The sequence below is a fragment of the Manis javanica genome, chromosome 3 (genome assembly GCF_040802235.1).
Source record: "Manis javanica isolate MJ-LG chromosome 3, MJ_LKY, whole genome shotgun sequence".
In the NCBI taxonomy this organism is placed as follows: Eukaryota; Metazoa; Chordata; class Mammalia; order Pholidota; family Manidae; genus Manis; species Manis javanica.
In genome coordinates, this window is record NC_133158.1 from 161,183,889 (window position 1) to 161,204,167 (window position 20,279).

Genomic DNA, 20,279 nt, shown 5'->3' on the forward strand with positions numbered 1-20,279 from the left:
GAACAAAACAGCAGCAGACTCACAGACTCCAAAAAGGGACTAGCAGTTACCAAATGGAAAGGGTTAAGGAGGGTGATGGGTAGAGAGGGACAAGGGAATTAAGGAGCATTGTAATTAGCACTCATAGTACAAGTAGGTCATGGGGAAGGCAGTATAGCCTGGAGAAGACAAGTAGTGACTCAACAGCATCTTACTATGCTGATGGACAGTGACTGTAATGGGGGTGGGGGACTTGATAATATGGGTAAATGTTGAAAATGTTCATGTGAAACCTTCATAAGATTATATATAAATGATAGTTTAATTTTAAAAAGTTACACTTTAATTTTCAAATAAGAATTATCATTGTTTTTGCCATTTTCCCAACTTCTTGCCTGATTTTAACCTCAGAATTCAGAATTATCCTCAGAATTGGAAAAACAAATTTTCAAAGAAATGCTGGGAAGAAATTTCTAAATGGAAACCACTTCTTCCTTAGCCATCCAGAAGGAATGTTACCACAGTGGCCCTATAGTTTCTTCCTAAAATTTACTTTTAAAAAAACCCTTAACATTGTTATGTTAAAGACCTATATATATTGATGTGTGTAAATTTAGTCTAATCATTGCAACTGCTGTGAAGTATTGTATCCTTGGAATGTATTGCAACTTATTCATCCGTTGTCCTACTGATGAACATTTTAGGTTGTTTTTGCTTTGACTGTCACTGCCGCTGTGCACACCCTAGCACATGTCCCCTTGTGCAGTGCTTGCATATTTCTGTAAGGCGTACACCTAGATGCTGACTTTCTGGGTGATTACACATGACCATCTTCAAGTTCACTAGATGGAGCCTTCATTTCTCCAGCAGCTGAGCTCACAGCTCTCCACCGAAAGGAGCTGCTCTCCCCAAGTGAGCCTCTCCTCCTGGAGGCAGCCTGGATCCCATGGTGGGAGGACAGAGGGGTACAAAGGTCTGACTCTGGTTTTTTTTTTTGGATTAAAGTATCATTGATATACAATCTTATGAAGATTTCACATGAACAACCTTGTGGTTTCAACATTCACCCATATAATCAAGTCCTCACCTCACCAATTGCAGTCACTGTCCATCAGTGTAATGAGATGCCACAGAGAGGTCTGACTCATTTTTCAAGTTCAAGTTCTTTTTTCAAAGCCAGGCAGCAAGCAGTTGGGGGTCTTAGGGAGGCCCTGAGCCCTCTGATTGCAACGTGAGTGGGTGGGTGATAAGGTAGCACTTTCTGACAGCTGGCTGTTGATTAAGGGTCAACCACTGTCACCAAAAATAGTCTGAATTTCTGCTTTGATGATGAAACATCAATAGGTGTTAAAGATGTGTGCTCACTTCTGGACTCCTCACGTCGTGGTAGGGTTTGGCTTCGGTGCCCAGAGGCCTCTGACTGCACCCCTTCCCTTTATTTGCTCGCTTACTGAACATATGCGGAAGCCACAGAGGACATGCTCACAAAGGCACGGGCCTTGCCATTAACTGAGCTTCATGCCCAGTCCTGCAGGAGGAGCCGCCTGCAGGGCCCGGAATGGGGAGGAGGCATCTGCGTGTGGGCCAAGTCTGAGCACAGAGGACAGCCAATCAGGAATGTATGAGCTCCTTTCTTCTGCTTCCCAAATCTCAAAATGACAGTCAAGACATTTGAAGGGGCAGCACCAAGAGATGTCAATAAAACTCTGCAGGTAGAAAGCATGTGGTGTGTTAGACAACCAGGCCAAGCAGGGAGGGAACTGCTGATCCTGGCTCATTTTACTTTCATCCTCTCATCTCAGCAGCCAGGGAAATTCCTGAGAGCCTTACCTCTGCTCTCACCACACAAAGGTGCTCCTCTTGGAGATTCGATACACTTGCACCCCTCCCCTTCCCCAAATGGCTGATAATTCATGAATTCAGTGAATACATAAACAGTATTTATTTTTAACAAACTTGAATATTGCTGATGTGATCATATGCCATTAAGACAGGCTCCATGGAAGTAAACAAGCCACCTTTTAGAAAAATCACATACATTGGTACCAGTAATGTGGTTAATACTGTCTCCTTGGGTTGAAATTTCCACAAAGAAAAACCTTTTAGCTCAGAAAGAGACACTTGATGCCTTTTTCCTCAATATATTTAATTCTTCACGTACTCAAAAGCTACAGAGGCATGAGGCACAATCATGAGTCATCTGTGTACTTGGGATGGAGCACGTGAGATCAAGCGCGCCAAGATACCTGGAGCATGTTTCCCAGCTGGGGAGGCAGGGAGCCCAAGTCACCTGGATCAGAGACATCTGACAGGCAGAGATCAAAGTAGGTATCAAAGTGCCTGCACAGCAACCATGTCTACTGCCCAGGGCTTGGTTTCCAGGTGTTTTTCTCCCACCAGGAGCCAGGACTCCCTGGAGAAGTGGCTGACTCCAGGGCTTACTGTACCAGATGGCAAAGAAGGGCTTGCGAGTGATGGCTGAGGACACCCCCCGGGACAGTGTGAGCAGCAGAATAAGTGATTGGGACCTAAGAGTGAAAGGCCACATGCCCATTCATGTAATAAAGGCAGGCATGTGTGCCCAGGAGCCCAGGGAACAGCTGGCTCCACACGGAGCCTCAGCAGGGGCTGAACACCACCAACAACGGAGGGCGAGGCTGCCAGTGGCCCCACGAGCATCAGGGCTCCCAATATGCCTGTCTGTCCCCATGGGACCTGCATGAGAAAGGCAAGGGCAGGATCCACAGCACAGCGCCAGTGGGCACAGGCCAGGGCACAGACCAGGATCTAGCCGTGAGGACCAGCACGTGCATTCAGAGGTGCATCCTATGCCTGTCAGCAGTGCCGAGGCCGGAGAGTGTGAGGGAGATGCCCAGGTCAGAGGGTCCTGAGGAGGCACAGCAGCTGCACGAGCGCTCTGCTCAGAAAGGACATCACCCCCATCAGACCTGTGGGGGACAGGACCACAGCTGCAGAGGGTGGTCCTGCTCTGAGGACACTGACACCAATCTTTTCAGGGTAGACCTGTAAACCCACCCACAGAGGGACAAGATGGAGCCAGGTGGTAAACATGTGGCATGTGGGGAGCCTGCATGGAGGGCAGGCAGAGAACTGGACTGCAGTAGCTTTTCTATGAGCCTGAAATCATGTCAAAATAAAATGGTCTAACATCTGATCCATCCCATAGCTGTGTGAAGGGCCTGTACCAACTGCACAGGTAGGCCTCAGAGGGGTGAGATGTGCAGGTGTGTCCCACAGATACTGCTGATGACCAACTGCTAAAAATTCCAGCAGATGACCAGGTGTTGTGCTGCCCCAATAGAACTGGTGCTTTAAAACAGACTTTCTTATCAGGAATACTGGTTCTCCAAATGGAAAAAAGTCAATCACATTCACCTTCACTGGTCTCACACTGTGCTGCTGGGGCGTGAACAGTCTGGGAGACACTCTCGGACCCTGTCTGGTGCCATGCCTTACAAGGCCCTAGGGGTGGGAGATGCAAAGGTGACTAAGGAAAAGGTTAGGGGCGAGGCTGGATAAAGGTATTATTCCTGATGCAATTTAAACAAGATTATAATAAAAGTAAAGAGTAGGTTAACCTTTAGTGAAGATATTTGCCAGGCAACTCAAAGAATGAGTTAAAGAGTAGAATTTAAAATATCTACAGAGTAGAATTTAAAAATTTTAAATATTTAGAAGACATAGCACTCATCACATCTGTGCCAACAATAAAGTGATTAGGATCTGAAGGCAGGAATTTAACATTCAGTGTTTGTGTGGTCCCTCAAAACTCATCATCTTCATGGGAAAGGCTGAAAAAAAATAGCAAAGATTAACAGACAGTTTTAAAACCACGAGGATAATGACACTTAACATGTTTATCACTTTTTATGGGAGACACATCATAACAGGCCTTTCACATTCCCTCTGAGGTCCTGGCTCCATTTTCTGTTTCTTTTTATATTACTTGATAATTACTTGAGAATTACTTGATAATTTCTCAAGCTCTATCCTCCCATTCACTAATTCTTCAGCTATGTCTAAACTGCTACTTAATCACCCACTAACTTTTAAGTTTGAGACAATGCCTCCATTTCTAGAAATGTTCTTTGGATTGCACAATTATCTCAAGGTCTTGGGGTGCTAATCCTACTCACTCACAGTGATGTCTCCTTATGCCAGGCATTTCATGGTCTTCTTTCTGAGCTGCTTCCTGTGGGCACCCTGTGTTTTGAGGCGAGCCAGCCAGGGTCACAGGCTGGGGACCAGCTTGTGGATCACACCCACACCAGAGCTCAGATTTCAAGTCTCCCGTGCTCTTGGCTCTGCTGGGCTGGGGGTGGGCTCGCTGAGTCTCTCTCCCTGAGAGGGCAGTGAATCCGGAGTCCTGGGAAGAGTCTCATCCTTGCTCCCTGTTCCAGGCAAGCCTGATGCAGCAGTGGGGCTGCAGGGCTTGAGCTCAACACAGCCACCTGACAGCCCAGTCCCACAGCACCGGAAAGCTTGCACACTAAACGAAGTTCCATCCTTGTTCTGGCATGTTCCTCTGTTCATTTTAAAAGCCATACTTCGGGTACTGAAGGCTTTCACATTGTACAGTGATGTGTCTGAACAGAAGGCCCACAGCAGCTCCTTCTTCCACTTTGCCCTCCTCAGAGTTCAGGACCCTGGCCACTCTCTGCATACAGTTCTCATACTACATTTAGGATGCAAATGTCACCTACCAGCTGAGGACTCCCAGGTCCATGCCTCCCAGGAGATCCCTGCTACAGAGCCACTGCCTCCTGGTCATGGTCATGCACAGCACACTCTCTGCCCCCACGCCCCATTTTGTTCATCTCATGCATAGTACCCAGTAGTTGAACCAGACACCTACAGCCAGGACTGCACTCATCTTCCTTAGGGACCCCATAACAGCTGCCCAGCTGATCTCCTTCCCATGCAACCTCACACTGTTGCCAACTTGACAGTTCTAAGTAAGACACACTGCCTTAAAATCCTGCAATGGCTCCCTACCGCCTCCAGAGAATCATCTAAATACCTCAGCACTGTAAACACCCCAGGATCTGGCCATGGACCTGCACAGTCTCTCTCTCAAAGGCAGACCCACCAGTTCTTATGTGGGCCTTGCATCTCCATGCCCTGCCCTGTCTGGTGGGACACATACCGTCTGGCCCATCTCAGCTGCCACTTCTCCCAGAAGTCACTGTTCCACCCTAGCTGGCCCCTCCTCTGAGCCCCACACACCACAAGCATGCCCCAACAGAGAACTTCAGACCCGTGCCACGACCACAGTGGATGAGGTGCACCCAGGGGATGGCTGCTTGTCCCAGCTTTGAGGGTGCTTCACTCAAGGCCACGAGAACTCCAGGGACACCCATGTCCAGTGACCAACTGGACAGAGGGCAGAAAGTCTGGCAAGGTCCACTCTGAAAAGCTGCCTGGCTCAGTGCCCTCAGGGCTTGGCAGCAGCTGTGAGGCCAGCTTCACAGCTCACCTCATCCAGGTCTGGTCACTCCCCCTTTCCCAGCATTGATCCCAAGGGATCACCTTACAAACTTTATTCATACAGAACTTTCACCAAACTTTATTTCTCTGATGCCAGGGAGCCCACCTGCAGTGACTGCTGTCTTCACATGTCTGCATCCTCACCAGAGCCCAAAGGGAAAGAATGCCAGGCCCTGGCACCACAAAGCCTGGCACACAGAGCACTCACAGCAAGGCCGGATGACCGCGCGTGGGTCTAGGGGAGGCAGTGCTGCGGGTTTTGGGGAAAAACCTGACTTTAGCTATATCAGACACCTTCCTTCCAAGAGGGCAAGTACACTACATGACATTTTTGGTTAAAAATTAAATGCAATGCATATCATGAAGTGGTAAGGGCCACAGCAAAGATAAGAACAGAGTTCTTACAGAAACTCAATGAGGGAGTCAGGCATCTGCCACTGGCCCAGAGACCACCTGTGTCCAGCTCTACAGTGTACTTACTGTGTGAGTTTTTAAACATGACTGATTCCCCATCATAATTATATTTAAATCCACTGAAGGTGATTCACAATTTCAAAGCACGTACAAGTTCACTGATACAACACACAGTTTTGTCTGATGATGAGGAATCAGGCTATTAACCCATGTTACTCCAGGGATAAATCACAGGCTGATAGCCCCTCACTGCAGTAACTGTCAAAAAAAGATATCTTTAGGAAATAAATTACCAAGGAACATATAAATTATATTTGTACATTTAATAAGAATTTTTTATGATATATAAAGTCATATGAATAAAAATAGAAATCTAAATTTCTGAATAATACTCTCATATCAACATTTCTGGTTCCTGAAACTCATCTAAGTCCAACTTCAAGATTGTATTAAAACTGGATGAAAAATAATCAAATAGTACCAATTTATAAGACAGAAAATATTTTAATCAAAGAAAAAATGTAGCTCTATACATGGCATTGGACCCATTAATACTGAACTAATAATCAGATAAGCCAGCAAAAAGCACAGGTGAAGAAGCTGGAGCGCCTCTTGCAGTTTCAACCATGCATCTGCTGTGCATGCAATGGCCCAATGTCACCTCCCTCCATGAGAACAGATCCTGTGGGATGGGGACTTTCCTCTCAAGCACAGTCTCACCTGCCACTCAGCTGGATCACAGCACTGTGTACCAATTTTATCCTTCCCCCTGGCAGTAAACCTGAAAGTAGAGAAACCAGAAATAAATGCCTCCCTCCCCCAACACAAGTTGAACCCAAATCCAATTACAGTTGCCTGGAATCACTTGTCACTGCTTAATTATCCGTGTTAGAAAATAATATCAAAATGTAGATGAATATAGATCATTCCCTCCCCCAAGCAGGAGAGGTTTTGTATTTGCTGTAGCATAGGAATAAAGAATTTTCAGTTCAGAGCCTTATAGGACAAGGACTGGTGCAATCTGGGTCAAGAAGCCACCACAGTGTTAGATTTATAAAAGAAGGGCAGTACACTGAGCAAAAAAAGTCAGCACTTGACAAAACGCTAACTGCCCAGCAGACACTCTGCCGTCAATGCCCACTGGTGGTCCTGTGCCCATCAGCAACACACTGGCCCTGATGCCTGCCTGCTCTCTTGCAGATGCACGCAGAGGCTCTGGCTCCTCAGCCCACGACTGCCCGCCTTCTCACAGCCACAGAGCTACAATTCCTTCCTGGAACATCCCAAAATGCCATGCCACACCTCGACCGTCCCCTGGTCTTGCCACCTTCGTCTAGTCCCAACATTGTCCTCTTGTGTTGGAACTACTGCAAGGGGGGCCCTGGGTATTTATATATATTGAAACCCAAATCCAGGAAAGGTACTACCTAGAACCTTGGAATAGTTGGATTAAAAGTATGTAAATAAATTCAACTTCCAGTTGGAAAGGGTGCTGTAATCATGTATCGCAGACTCAGTTCTGAATCTTACTACCTGTCAGTTATAACTGATGCAAATGTGCAATGTTGCTGTTTCGATTCGGCAACACCCCCCACTTCCCAGCTCACTGGAGGAACCCCAGGGCTCAAAGCCTCCCCCAAAGGCTACCCCTCCCACCCTGGATGGCCTCCTTGCCCTGGCCCTTGGCACAACAAGCACTTCTGATCCAGCAATGACATCAGCAATGGCTATGGTTGGCACAGCATCCTCCCCACGAGATCACTGTCTCATAGCACAGCACCAGCACCCACTCACTATGGCCCCTTGGCGCCCAGGGAGGGACCAACAGTTAAGAGAACAGACAGCGGCCGGCTGGCTCTGACCATGAGAAGTCCTCCAGCCGGATGCTGCTCCGACATTCATGAGACACAGATTGGAACCACCCAGCCTCTCCTGCAGGCATTTGATGCCCAGAGATTTTCCACACTGCTTGCTGATATGAATGTCATTCCCTCTTTTCCCAAAAGCAAAGTGGAGACATGGTCAATGTTTGGAAATTTTCATAGAGCAACATTTAACAGTGAGACACACACCGCTCTACAGAATCCTTCACATGACTTCCCACATACACTACAAAGCATTTTCACGCAAAATAATTTCATCTGCACAGGCAGACTGTGAACTGCAGCAGACACTGTACCGCCTTATTATCGACCACAGTTCTGAAAAGGTGCCGGGTCATGGCACAAGTGGGCATCACAGCCAGCTCAGGCTGCACCCTCCTCCAGGCGTGACACCCCTGGGGGCCAGGCACAGGCCTGGGGAGGTGGCTCAGCTCCAAGCCTGCCTGGGAGTATGGCCCGCAGTCCATGCCAAGGAAGGGCAGAGCACCCGAGGCCCCCGTGCCGCCACCTCCCACAGACACACGCAGCATGAAGGTCTCATCATAAGCAGAGGATGCTCTATGAAGGAGACACTGAGAAAAATAGTTACTCAACCTCAATAAATTTACCAGTGAGACCAGTAAGATGATTCGGACTTTGCTTTATCGGAGCCCAAGTCAGGTTCCAGCAATGCCACTGACACCTCAGTGGAAGGTGAAGCACTGGCCCTGCTGAATAAAGACGCTTCTCTGATTTCCAGAAGTCAGGAACAAAAAAAAAGATTTTTGATGGATCTTCCCAGGGCACAGCCAGCAATTCAAGAGAAAGGGGGCTTTCATGGGACAGTGAGTGGTCAGGGCTGGTGAGGTGTTAGGAAGTCAGGGGCGCTAGACCACACAACAGCACAGACCAGGGAGGTCCATGAGGCATGAGAGCAGCAGGCCTGTGCAGAGAACCCTGTCACATCTGCCCTGACACGGGGCTGCCCGCACCGGTCTTAGACCCCTTCCAGAGTCACCACAAAGGTGGCACCATGCCAAACGCAAAGGGCAGGGAGCAGATGCATCTCCCCTAGGGACCCAGACCCCAGAGTGTGCACACACATAAGGATGGGGTTCTGGGCCCTGAACAGCCCGTGGGAAAGGCAAGGGGCTAGCACTATGCTTACATGCACCCCACAGAGCAGAAATCACAGCGTGAAGAGCCCTCCCTGCCCCTGGCTGAATCATCCCGCCAGCAGCACGTTACTGACTCACTCTGGGCTCCTGCTCCATGTGGATAAGGTCGTACATAACTTCATTTCTCACACAGCTAATTACTTTTTAAAGTGGTTATTTGTATCTTTAATCTCTATTCATTTTAGAAAACTCTGACTAAAATTAATATTTTCAACTTAATAGTTACCTAAATCACTTATTGAACCTGCAATATCTGGCTTTGATAATTCAAGCACCACCTGAGAACAGAATATTGGAAATGAGTATTAATACACTGCAAATATCAGACAATCTGAGCAAAGCACGGGCTCACGCAGGCTGCTCGCTGTGTCAGGCGCCGGCTGTAACTGCCCCATAGGGAGGACGTTCACTTCAGCACTAGCAGCTCATAGGCTCTTCCTCCCGACCCCGCCCACTTCCCTTCTCTGGGTGCTGGTCCGGGCCAGCACCTCAGCACACCCTCCAGCCGCCTCCTGGCCCTGTCATCCAGCCTGATGAACCTCCGGGAGCCCCGGGAAGTTTCCTGGCAATCCAGCCGTGCCGTGGTCTCACCACAGACCGCAGGCGCTCACCACATCACGACTCAGGTCAGCAGGTGGGGAGCCTGTGCATAAGGTGCCCTGGCAAGCCATACTCACCCACATGTTGAGAACCCCGCTTTCATCCAAGGAGGCGATATGGAACGACAACTCCGACATTTCTAACAGAAACAGAGACAAGAAGTGGCTCGTGAATGATGATGGCATGTCCTAGCTGCTGATGGGGGCTTCGCGGAGAGGGAGGGCCATGTACCCTTCTGAGGAGAAATGGGTGAGAGCGCAAAATTCTGCTTCTTATGGACGGTTGTGGAGATGGGCTCCATGGCCTGAAGAGTGCTACAGTGGCTGGCCGGAGTGAGGGTCCCATCCAGGGGTCAGAGCACACGGAGCTGCCAGTGAGGATGAGGGCCCTTCTCCAGGCCCCATTCATGGGCACCAGCCACCAGGACTGGACCAAAGGGCGGGCAAGTGCAGTACACACAGTGGGTACTGACCAGCCGGAAGGGGGGCCACCGACATGCACAGCACGCCAGGTGGCAAACACACGATGTGGGAGAAGCCAGGCTCAAAGGTCTGTGTTCTGTGTGATTCTGTTTATTGCACAACTGGAAAAGGTAAAACTACATATAGAGAAAACTGTCAGTGTGGGTGGAAATGGGAGCCACAAAACCAAGTGTGGGTGGGGTAGGGGCCTAGTGGGAACACAGAGACAGACAGTGAGGGCGCCAGGATCTGAGCGCAGGCCCTGCCCTCATGTCAGAGTGACCAGGAGGTAGGTGCGAGCAGCTGGGATACAGGCTGGGACTGGCATCACCCGGACAGTGTCTGTGGAACACAGAGAGAGCATATGGCAATCAGCCTTCAGCTGACATAGACCAAGTCATCCATTGAGGATGTAGAAGCCTTGCACTGAATTAGGAACACTGTAGCTGTGGGTGGCCACTGCCATGCATGACCCAGATGGATCTTTGGTTTTCCTATTTATCAAATGTCTCTTTTTACCTCCAAGGTCAGACCCCATCCCCTGGGGTAATCTGAACAAAAAATGTGAAGAAATTTCAGATGCTCCACAAACCTGCTGCAGCTTTCCTGGAGGACACTGACGGGTGAAAAATGTCAGCATCCTGAATGTACAGAAGCAGTTGCTCAGCTTCACATAACAATGTATCCAGGAGTCTTCCCGTAGGTGCCACATGACCACTGAGACATGGGCTGTTCCAGCAAACAGCAAAAAGGCCTTAAAAGGGCTAAAGCAACATGTGACCTAGGAAGACACATAGCAAGCTTGAGATGGGAACATGGGGCTCTGGCCTCCCCGTGTCCCATGGGCCCCTGTGACCCTCCCACCAGGGGCTGTGGGACTCAGCAAGCAGGAGGTATACTGAGGACTGGCAGCCACAGCTCAGGTGTTTTGCAAACAGCCTGGTGGTGGTGTGCCACACCCTCCATTACCCCAATTAGCCAAGACCAGGAGAGAAAAGCATTTTTCTCATTTTATTTAAATCTGCTATTGCAAAAAGTTACTATTTTCAAACCCCAAAAACTGACACCTGAAAGTTATGATCCAACAGCTGTGGAGAATTAATGATTCTGATGTCAAGGAGCACATGAATTGGAGAATCACAGCATGCATTTTCCCAACCCCAAAGAAAGCACGTGGAAGGGACAGCTGTCCTGCCAACCCCACTGGCCCCATTAACCAGGGCCTGCAGTGCGCAGGACCGAAGACTGAAAACCCCAAGCATACTAAGAAGCCTCTAAAATGTCCATGACCCACACGGTACAAGCCAAAAGGCATATTCCCACAGCCACGCCCAGTGGCCTGTGCTGTTGTGAGACCTGAAGTCACATGGCACTGATTCCCAACAGACCCACAAGGCTGCAGTGACCCTGGATTTCCTCAGTTTGAATGGGTCCTTTGAGCTAAGAATTTGTAGAGATGAAACAGACACACGCACATGTCTCGTCACACCTGCTCGTAGTGAGAGTGCGCCTGCTAAGTTCCTGTTCTTCTGTGTCACTGTCCCCTCTTGGCATGTGGTGCCTGCCCCAGCACTGGCCCTCGTGCTGCACGCCCTTCCTCTCGCTAAGGCTGTGACTCTTGGAGACATACCTTTGACTCACATATCAGGACCTTCTGAGGCCCTGAAGACTGCCAGATATCCCACACACAGAGCACATATCTGCCATCCAGCACAGGGTTGAAGGCCTTCCCAGACCAACCATGGACAGACACCACTCTCTGTCTCTGCACCTGAGAGGTATGCAGAAGAGACACTTCTCGATCTAGGAATAAAGGGAGAATGATATTTCTGCATTATAGTGATGTGCCAGAATCCATGTTAAATTAACAGACTTGAGAACATTCAAGAAAATCTCAGCTTACTGAAGCAGCAAACATGGTCTTTTCACAGCTGGACACACACACGAGGTGTGGGTTTTGAAAATGGCCACCGCTCTGCCTGAACACTGTCTGAGTCAGCCGCATGGTTTTGCAGAAAAGCAACCCTTCAAATCTGGACAACATGCCTTCTCCCTCACCTACTAGCCACTCTGCCAGACCAGGCTGCCTGAATGTGCTCTGGAGTTGCCCCTACGCACCCGGCCAGGACCCCTCTCATCCTGGTGGTCTTCCTGCAGCAAGGCCTTCTCCATCAGGGGTGGCAACTACTGCCCACTTTGTTTTTCTCTTTAGAACACTCCCCTCTGACATTTCTCTTGTTCAGCAGTTTTTAGCCAATTTGACCCACCAGGAGGGCAGGATTTGTCTGTCTGTCTGCCCACAGTCAAATCCCAGCAGTGCCTGGGATGCTGTGGACACTCACTGAGTCATCATTAGACAAATGAATAAAGGAGCATGAGCCAGCCGCCTCAGGCTGGTGTCCAGATGCAAAGCTGTGTGCCGGCTGTGTGCATCCTGGAAGCGGTGCCGGCGCAGAGGAGGCCCATGAAGACTGGCGCGTGGTCCTCCTGAGACAGAGCCGGGTGTGTGTGGCAAGCCCAGGCCACAGGGGAGATGAGCTGCTCACTCCCAGACACCTGTCATCCTAACCCTATTTTCCTTCTATTACCTCAAATTCATTTCACAAAATGAGTAAGAAAACCTCCACTCTTCACCTCCAGAACTCAGACCCACTGCACAAGGGCCAAGCCCCATGAGAGCACACGTGCGGGGCATCCCCCGCTCCCTGCAGCCCGCACAGCCGCAGGCACACACCAGCTCCCACAAACGCACTTTATTACTCCCCGTGTCTTGGCGTGCAGAGGGCGGTAGGAGTGCGAGGATCCATGCTTTGAATGCTACAGATACAATGACTGACTATTTTTCTAGTAGGATAACTCTTATCTTTTAAAAACAAAAATACAAAGAACATGAGGTTTTTTTAAGTTAATGATACCATTTTTGTCACTGTCAAATGCAGAGGAACATACATGAATCTAACGACCTCTGAGCAGTAGGCAGGACAGAGCAAACCCTAGTTCGCACAGGTACCCTGGCTTCTGCAGGCCCAGGAGCAGTTGGCAGAGGGCAGATTCACCTGTGTGCCTACCCCCACAGATGGGACCCCAGCTGCACCCACTGCCTCAGTAGCTACTTTTTTAAAAGGCAAATTGGTGACCAACTTAAGAAATTTAAATTTGGTCATGCAAATGCAGTTTGTTTAAACTAACAAATGGTGACCTGCAGCTACACCTCTGTTTGGTGCTGTGGGCTTCCCGGGGTGAGCGGTCCTGTTCTGTGACCAGGGTGAAGTCTGAGGGAGGAGCTGAAGGGCATTGCTGAGCCTGTCACACTGTGGCTAAGGTAGGAACACCACTCTCAGAGCCACACTCACACTTCCCTATTCCAAGAAATAAAGAAACTGAACAGGCCTGAAAAAAGGATTTAGAACACAGAAAACCTTAGGGTCCATTCGCCTAAGTTCCTGTGTCCCACTACTCATTATCTCATGAGAGTTCATGATTCTAACAGACACACTAAGAAAACCTCACCCTGCACCCCAGAGTCCCACAGAGGTAGGATCTCCATTCCACATTAAATAAACCCACCTCATTAACACAGGATGTCATATTAAAGATCATGCTTCCCACTGAACATCTAGTGGTGGATTCAAGATGCACTGGGCCAGCTCCTTACTCTGGAGGAACGGCAGGCTGGTGTCCAGATGCAAGGTGCTGTCGCTGAAAGGCAACACACTGCCCTGTGCTTCATGGCTCCAGCGGGGCTCGGCCACCACATGGTCTTCTCCCAGCAGAACTGCAATCACCTTTCAAAGACAATCATGTCCTTAATAAACACACTCAAGCATACTTTTACAAGAAAAAACACACACAAATTACCTATTCACCTTCCCCATGTCTGAAAGTAACCACTTAACTCCAAGACATCATAAATATAACAGAATGCACTCTTACTGTTCTTGCACAAGGGCAGACACAGGTAAACCTCCACCAGTGGGAACTCCACGGATCAGCCGGCATGTACGTCAGAAGGCGTTTTCTTAGCAAATACAAAGGAAGAGCAAAACAGCTACTGCCCAGCAATCCTGATGAGTAAGGGTGTAGATGATGTTGTGCACACCCCATACTGTCTTCCTCATGGGGCTACCGGGGGGACCCAGGCTGAGCAGGGTCTCTGTAACTGCCCTAACAGGCCTGTGCAGGATGCTGACGGGCAGGGGCAGACTTGGCGGGGGCGCTGTTGTCTGGGTCCTGACGGGATGGGCATGGAGGTCAGGCTGCAGAAGCTCGCACAGAGCCATGAGGTCCAGGTCAGCCTCAACCTGGCTCTGTGTCTGCACCCCACTCCTACCACACAGCTGTCCTCCTCCCGACCCTGACCCAAAGCCTCTCCTCTTCGTGCCCCTGAACTTATGCTGAAAGAGAAGCTGACTGGATTCCAAATTACATGAGGGCATGATCACATTTCATGAAACACAGACTCCCTAAGGGGGCACAGAGAGGGTGTAAGCACCTGGTGTCCAGAATAGACAGAAACGGGCTCATTCCATATTTACTGTACTTACTGCAGCTTTTTTACTTAAATTCTGAGCCGACATGAAAAACACATGGTCAGCTGAGGAAACCCAGTGATGTTATGAAACACCAGCAGGGCCAAGGTGGCCATGGAGAGGATGGTGTGGTGACCACAACTTGTTCTGAGTAACTGAGGGGGTGCGGGGGTGGGGGCTTGGATGAGACAGGTTGGCTGTGAGTCAATAGCTGCTGAAGCACATGGGTGCACCCTGCTGTTCCCTTTACACATTTTGAAAATTTCTATAATTAGTTTAAAAGACATGGGTCAAATACTCTAGAAGTGTACATGCCTTGCCAACTTAATACACTTGCTTTCCAGTCTGCATTTATTTTGACACGTGTGCAGCTGGCATGAAGCCACAGACCCAAGCCCACAGGCAGCTGCTGTGACATGCGTCAGTGGGTCACCCACACACAGGGCTTTATGACTGCGGAGACACAGAGCACATGGTGTACCTGGCAGGCTGCCCGGAGGAAGCTGGACAGTCTTGGTGTGTCAACCTTGGGTGCAGCCACAGTGCCAGAGACGGCGCCATCCTCAGCCCCTAGAAAACCAATGTGACCCTAAAGGAGTCTGCCTCACATGCCTTCGAATCCAAAGAGGTGTTACAAACTGGCCCTGGAAGGAAAAGTCAGAGAGATTTACAGTTATTCCCGAGATCTGCTAGTGACTTTTTCAAAAACAATTAAGTCTTGTTTTATAGAAAGTCTCTACACAGAATTTCCCTGAAACACTGAGGACAATAGTTAGAGGTGCCAATTCAATTGTTATGCGAGCATGAGGTATGCTATTCTCACAGGGTGAGCCTCCATGAGGAAGGGGAGTGAGGGGACCCCTGCCCACAGATACCCCCAGAGCAGACCACCCATCAGCACTCATGCAGCTCCAGTGACCCAGTGTCAAACATGTGTGCTGTGGGCCCCATGCCTATACCGTGAACATGTCTGACACTTAGGTATGAAACACATCTGGTCCTTAAATATGAAAACTCTACTGAGCAGAACAGCCTGTCCCCAGGGTGGAAGCAGAGCAGCACAGCCTGTCTGTGTTAGCCCGCCGGGACATGGGTGTGCCCCTCATGTCAAGGGTAAAAGCGCCGTGAACCCTACTCAGGGCCCAGCCGAGCCTCCAGTGCAGCACCCAAGTCAGCAGCTCGCAGAAGTTGGTTCGCTCCTCCATGCCACGTGCTGACAACCACCCCCAGTGAAAGATCTAAGGAAGAACAAGAAAGGTGACCCCAGAAACCACCAGATACTCCACTCCCATCGGCCCAGAGCACAGAGCTGTTTACCCCCGACATGGCAGCACCTTCTCCCAGGTGCTGGATCCACACCTCCCGCACCTCAACCTCTTCGGTCTGAATGTCTCTCTCAGCGTTATCTTCATTACACTGAATATACGCCTTAAAAACAAACGTATGCTGGACTTAGCAGCGGGTCGCACCACCAGAGCCATCTCTCATCGCAGAAAAGAAAATGATCTCGACTTTAAAGTTGGCAGTGGCAGCCTCAGGCCTCTGCCGAGTGGATGTGCTGTGGCATGAGTGGCATTCATGGGAACACGGCCTGTGCCACAGATGTCAATGTGAACAGTTCTTGTTTTCAAGGTGCTTTCAAAGTGGCACACCAAGCGATTTAGCTTTGGTTTGAAAATCCGGCCACCCTGTCCACCTTCATCCTATTCTCTTGAACATTCTGGCTTTGCAAAACCAATTGCAATTTTATTTCAAGAAGGAAGATGCTTCAGTAAAGAGTTTTGTTATTAATAGCTTTGAAATGAGGAAACAAGCAAAGAAGTTACACCATCTATTCAAGGTCAGAGTGAGCCAGCTGCAAAACAAGGGTTCGTCTATCAGCTTTTTCATCCTGTGACCTTCCCACCGAGTGTGCCCAGAGAGCAAGCTGGTTGGTGGCACCATCGGGAGCATAGGAGGAGGTGAGGGAGGACCTCTGACTGCAAACCTTCACAGCCTGATTGGAAGGTGGACCACCACACAGTGACTGGAAATACCACAGAGAAGCACAAAATTCTGGGGGATGGACCAGAGCAACTCTGGACTAGGTGAATTCAGTGTAAGTCACTAGGGAACAACTCACCTGGAGCACAGGCCATGGACAACGAGGAACAGACAGGTGGGGTGCCTGCGGAGACCAGGTCGCCTCTCTGGGCTCACGAGTACCAGTGAGGAAGGGGACCCTTTCCCAAGGCAACACCCTCCGTGCCACTCCCAAGGCCCAGGATTCCCGCACAGGATAATGGGCTGCACAAGTTCACCTTATTGTACTTCATTTGCATTTCTGTCACTTACTCAGCACACCTTGTACTGTCCTGCTTGGTATTCTTTTTCCCAAAGTTTCTGATGTACATGTCATATTTGTTTACTGGCAGCAAGTCCAAGAGAGAGAAAGTAACAGAAAAGTCTAAGTCAATGAGCCAAAGCAGTTTCAGACTGCGCGTCCTTCAAAGCAAATCGAAAACAAGCGTTAAACTGAAGATATACAAAGGGACATCTGGGGAGAGGCTAGTGCATTGTGACTAGACGTGGGTGACTGCCAAGGCCCACCTTCGTCAGGTGAGCCTGAGGTATCAAATAAAGATAAGATGGCCATACATGGACTAATGATGTGAGTAAACATGAGCCAAACAATTTATTATCTTAATTCAGTGCCCCTGAGGTTAACACAGACTGGAGTTGCTGTGTGTGTGTGCCATTCTCAGGGAAAGCGATTCCCTGCATGCCGTGTTATGGCCTCCATCAGCGCCCTGACACTGGCACCCCGGGGTCAGTCTGGCTTTCCCTGTGACCCTCCGCCAGCCCCATACAGTTCTGTAGGGCAGGGAGCTTTATTTCTTTCACTTACTGTAACTTCCACACAGTCAATGCTCAATTGACATGGGCTGAACGAGGGGAGAAACGGCCCCCAGTACCTGGGGGGCCCCATTACTTGGCTTGCCCACTCCTTCCTTCTCCGCCCCTCAGGGTTTTCCCACTACCTTCCCCGCTGCAGCCTTACTCTCTGCCCACCACCACCGTCCTCCCCACCCCCTGCCTCCAGTCTTCCATCGTCAATGTGATTTCTGACCTGAAGTGACTCATGCAGAAACTCCACATCACAGGTCCTCACACAGTGACCATTCGAGGCGCCGAGGCCCAGGCCCCTTACTCCCTGGAACCCCCAGCCAAGCTCTACATGAAATTTGGTGGTTATCTTATTCTTGATTTTTAAAATATCATTTCATGTCGTATTTACATCTGCCTGAGGAGCTCATGGTGTAAATTCTGATTGTTTCCAGGTAAATCGTATGTAGTTTCTAAGACTTGAATAAGGTTAAAAAATACGTAGCTGTATAGGCAGGAAGAGGAGGCCCAAAATATAATAAAAAACACTATAAAACATCACATTCTTATTATTAATGATTTATTTGTTCATTTGGGAAAACTTGGTGAGTACTTACAAATGCCAAGTAGTGAGCTAGATGGTATGATGGATTTTTAAACCCCCTTCAAAAATGAATGTTTAATTTTCATATTTACTCCTAAATAGTACTTGGATTAGATATGTATCTGGTGGACCCTTGACTGAAGACCATGTCCTCTGATTTACAAATTTCTAAAATTTTCCATTTCCAAATTTAGAGTGATTAATTATCAGCTCGGATGCCTAGTGGCCCTGGGTTCAGAAATCAGCTCCGCCATCCCCCAGAGGCTGGCCTGAGCCCACCTCCCTCACCTAGACACCAGGGCGGAAGAACCACAGGAGGCCCGCAGCCCACGGGAGGCAGGGCGCCCGGCACAGGCAGGGCGAGCACATGGTGCACGGTCCCGGGAATGCTCGCCGCCACTTGCCCTCCCTAGCCCTCGTCTGAGAGTCATGCAGCAGTGCTCGGCTGTGGGTGACCTGAGGGTGGCTTGAGCTGAGCCTGGCAGAGTGACACACGGGGATGCCTGTGCGGGTCCAGCCACCAATGAAAACTACTATAATTGTGTAAATTGCCTAAACATTTCTGACATTTATCCAACGCTACCCAACATTTCATTTATCTCACTGCTAAGCAGCATGCTAGCTACTATGGATGTGAAAATAAATCAGAGTCTCTAACCTACATTGAGGAGCTCAGAAACTAATGGTAGAGAAATATAAACAGACCATTTTTTGTATATTATTTTCAGTGTGACTTTTTAAAATTCATGAACATATTTTGTAGATTTAGCAAATGTTCAAAAAATTTCCTTTAGTCTTTGTGGATAAAGTGAAGGTTCCTGTGGCCAGGATTCTCACCTGGCCCTGGTCAGCTAGCTCACTACACACGTGTGGGCAATATGTGCTTACTGACTCTATATAAAGAGCTCCACCCAGTACTCCGGGCAACACAGTGGCATGGCTGCAAGGCTACAGGAGAGCAGAGATGAGACTGGAATGGTGGCAGCACCAACGACAGAGACTGAGATGGCTGCAGGGGTAGAGAGGCCCAGAGGCAAAGACCAGCTTGCTGAATGCAGACTCGCTCTGAGTGGATGGGATTCTAGTGACTGACCTGCCACTGTGGAAATAAAGTTGGGTATAACCCTTTCACCCCAAGAACGTTCTACTGTCATTTCTTTGGTCACATTGAATCCATAGTGAACTTGCCCAGGGCTGAAATCCATTGGCAAGACAGTCTTCAGGAAATAAATCCACTTTGGCCAGGGAAAAAGTCTAAATGTAATTTGGCACATTGATAAGTAGATGGTGATAGAACATTAGAATGTCTGCATAAGCATGCCTTTATGGACCATTTAAGTGTTTTTCTATAACTCACTCAAAGAATACTTTCCCCAGACTCATTAACATACTTATCTATGACTATCCAAAGTATATAAATCCATTCTAAATACATTCTTGATGTGGAAAAACATTGGTGAAAAAAATAACAATTTTCACTTATTTTTATCTTTCTTACACTTTTTCCTCTATGTCCTACAACACCATGAAAGCTCACCAATTGAAGAAACACATTGCATTAGTTTTTTCTCAGAAGTGTTGCAAATATACTTTATTTGTGGGGAAAATGGAAGTTCTATGGCCAGGATACTCACCTGACCCTAAACTACTTGATGATGTAATTGGCCTCCTGCTAGGCTACTACTTCCACACCCTTTGGCAATGAACTATTATTGACAGAGCCACTCTATCAAGAGCTCCCCCAAGTGCTCTGGGCAGAGGCAGAGACAGAGTGGATTACAGACCTGCAGACTACTGGATGCAGACATGATTCTAGTGCTCAACCTACCACCACGAGAATAAAGCCAGTATAAACCTTTTTAACCCTAAGAACGTTCATTGCCATTTTTCAGTCTCATCAAATCCAGAGTAAACTTGCCTGGGGTTGAAACCTTCAAGTGAGACACTGTCTTATCCATGTCTTTCCAAGAGTGGTCAAGTTAATGAAACCCAAAGTTATAGGTGCACTGAGCCAGCTGTGACTGTTGACAGAAGGTAAATGATAAAATCTTGGCATTATCTGTGTGTGACATCATTTTGAAGCATGAAATTTGATCCATTTGTCAGATTCTTTTACTATAATTCATATTATGTAATATAAATGAGACCAAAACTTTCAAAATGCAATTGTACTAAAGCATTGTACATTAACTATAGTGTGTTTTCTACAAAAGAAAGGACAAGAAGAAAGAAGAAAAAAAGCTTTTCTTCACCAGAATGTGTTTTGTTTAAAATTACTA

The 20,279-nt window shown here is 48.5% G+C and overlaps 1 protein-coding gene and 1 long non-coding RNA gene across 2 annotated transcripts in view; both read right to left on the minus strand.

Moving 5' to 3' along the window:
• Nucleotides 1–20,279, minus strand: part of NME9 (NME/NM23 family member 9) — a 152,366-nt gene that overhangs the window by 83,867 nt on the left and 48,220 nt on the right. The window lies entirely within an intron of this gene.
• LOC140848488 (uncharacterized) lies at nucleotides 171–14,996 on the minus strand. The gene is made up of 8 exons (XR_012129478.1): nucleotides 13,936–14,996; nucleotides 13,570–13,787; nucleotides 11,633–11,805; nucleotides 10,595–10,783; nucleotides 9,619–9,680; nucleotides 6,622–6,682; nucleotides 5,594–6,159; nucleotides 171–3,791 (listed from the first exon to the last, which is right to left on the minus strand). It is a non-coding gene; the product is annotated as an uncharacterized lncRNA (long non-coding RNA).